Here is a 3006-nt window from a genome sequence, read left to right as displayed (position 1 = left end):
AGACAGATCTCACTTTTATAATCTCTCTTTACTGTACTGTGGTATTTACATTCTTTGAATGGAGAGAGATATAATTCTCTCTCCTAGGTTTTTTTTTAAGGGAAGGTAGTGAGAAACTTAGAGAAGAAGAGAAAACAATTCTAATCTCTACTGGCTGTTCTTGTTTTTTAGTATAGGAAGAATGTGTTATAGTGATTGTTTTCTGAAAGTGATTTGTTAGTTGGATTTTAGTGATAGTTGTTTAGACTGATTAGTTAATTAGATAAAAGACTGCCTGGAGACAGTCACGAGTTTTTCTTTAGTAGCTTTTTAGTGAAGTATCTCTTTAGTATAGTTTTAATATAGTACTAGTGTAATATAACATAGCTTAAGAAAGCATTTGTTTAACCTTCTTAATCATAGAGCCAAAGCACATTATTCCCCACGTGGGGTTCACCCTGAATCAATCCTGTCCTTTCTGTCGCTACACACATCAGCACTCGGTAGCAGTGCCCCGATCAGCAGCCATCCTGAATTTGCTCTCCTGTTGCTTCAGTAACCCACACTCTTGGGGAATCTGGAGCATGTGGGTCCCTATGGAATGCAACCAGACCCAGAACATTGCACTGGGAACGGCTCTCTTTGTGCATCTGTGCTCGGGCAAGTTCTTCTCTTGGACTCGCCCACACTGATGGTGCTAAAGTGGCTGGAATCAGAAATTCAGCCCAGCCCCTCCCAGCTCCTCTAATCTCTGAGGGCCAGCTGGAATGCAAGGGCATTGATTTCCTACTCACTTCCCAAACACAACACACACTGATTCCCTGGGACGCCAAAAGACACGGGAGCCGTTAACTTGAAAATGATGGGCAAGCCCTACTGGCTGGTCTGGCACCAGAACAGCTCGTTCTGCACCAACATCCCTGCCCCAAACTATGTGTTCTTGTGCAAAAATACTGCATTATCCAGAACTGCCTCCTTGAACATGAAAATTCTAGCAGAATTTCTGCCAGTGCTGTAAAAGGGCAGGAAAGATTGAGAAAAAAGCTCCCTTGCTCTCTGGAGAAGGAGAAATTGCACAAGGCTTGTCCTTCTAGGAAACAAACAAATAAACAAAATATGAAAGTGTTACCTACTCCAGTGTCTAAAGCACTTGGATGCAGTGAAGGGATGTCTGGCAGGGAAAAAGCCCTCGTGCTGAGCATTGGCTCTATGGATCCAAGGCAGGGATCAATGGCAGTCTGCCTGAAGGTCCCTCATGAGCCCCCATTGTCCAGGCTAAAGCTCCCTCAGCACCTCCTCCCTGGCCTTGTGCTGCACCCCTTGCCCAGCTCCCCTGTCCCTCTGTGCCCACGCTGCAGCCCCTCCATGACTTTCTGCTTCCCAGGGCCCACAGCTGCACACAGCACTCCAGCTGTGGCCGCAGCGCTGCCCAGCACAGGCCACGCTCCCTGCCCTGCTCCTGCTGCCCCACTGCTGCTGGCACAGCCACCGTGCCCTTGGCCTTCTGGGCCCCCTGGCCCCACGCTGCCTCATCTTCAGCTGCTCACGGCCGCCAGCCCTGCGTCCTTTGGGCCCACGCAGCTCCCCAGCCACAAAGGTGCCCATTGCACTTCAGATACTGCAGGCATCATTGCAAGGTGTACATCCTGGGTTTAGCATTACAAGACAGCAGTCAAGGACTTGCAGCTTTGCTCGCACTCTAGGCTCCAATGCAGTTTTCAAATGCAGTCTTCAAAGCATACTACACAATAGAAGGTATCGACAGACACATGCAGTGTCTGGTTTTTGCCTCAGAAGAAGGGTTCAGAACTACTCCCTTTGTTTCTTTTGCCACGCCTGACAAGAATGCCCCCCCACAGCTTCATGGACAACACAGTCATCTCCTTGCAGCTTATCAAAGACCAAGAAACAGGCAGACTCAGAGCACCTATCTGCTCTGCTACTGGCTGCTCTGCCTGAAGGGGCAAAAGAGCAACCTGGCAACAAAGGCACCAAAATCCCTGACTTCAAGCAGCAACTCTACATCCCCAGTGTGTCTCTGAAATACTCCCAAGTAAACACACCCAAGAAGTTTGTGGAGACAAAGCACCAGAAAGAACTTGTGTGGTCAGATCAACATTTTTTTTTGTGCCTGCAGCTACTTGGCCAGTGTGTGAAGGGGGACAGGTCTCTCCACGCCACAGTGTCCCCTGTGTGTACAACAAGGCTGAGCACAGTGTCTTTGACATGCTCCCTCCTCTGGGAACAGGGAGCCTTCGTGCTTCAGGCTGGCCCCTATCAAAATGCCAGGAAGCTGGTCCCTAAAGAGTGGTCAGAAACTGGAATCATTTACCCAGTGAGGTGGTGGAGGCATGATCCCTTGAAGAATTCAAAAAAAGACTGGATGTGGCACTTGCTGCCATGATCTAGTTGAACAGTTAGAACATCGGCTGGACTAGATGATCTTATAGGTCTCTTCCAGTCTTGAAAATTCTGTGATTCTGTGATTCTGTAAACATGACAGACCAAAGCCCATTGTCCAGCTGTCACAGGCTGGGGGCAATCACTGGGTCCTGGCAGGACTCCAGCACTCAGCATCCTCAGCCAGCAACAGCAAGTGCTGGCTGGTCAGAAACTTGCAGCTCTGCCCTGCACTAAAGACAGCAGCACACACAGCTGGCACTTACTGGCTCAGAATGTTCAGGCTGTGGTGTGAGCACAGCTGGAGGCTGGCGCTCATCCACCTCATTTGCCTCCTCTTCGGCCTCCTCTCCATGAGCAGAGGGAGCCAGGGGAGAGACTGCTGTTGGTTCTGTGATCTGTGGACAGACAGCAGTGTGAGGGACACAAAGTTACCTATAATTTATACCCTTATTTCTATTCAGCACTTTAATCTATTCAGCTCTATTTCTACAACCAGCTCTGCTAAGGACAAATCAGAAACTTTGATAACAATGGGATTCTAAGTCACTGACACTAAATTTAAATGGGCTAATTCAACAGAATTGCTAATAGTTCTGAATTAGACATTTCGCCCTGGCTACTATC

This window comes from Melospiza melodia, chromosome 7, assembly GCF_035770615.1.
Source record: "Melospiza melodia melodia isolate bMelMel2 chromosome 7, bMelMel2.pri, whole genome shotgun sequence".
Classification (NCBI taxonomy): domain Eukaryota; kingdom Metazoa; phylum Chordata; class Aves; order Passeriformes; family Passerellidae; genus Melospiza; species Melospiza melodia.
The sequence above is the reverse complement of the archived record's forward strand: the minus strand, read 5'-3'. Positions refer to the sequence as shown.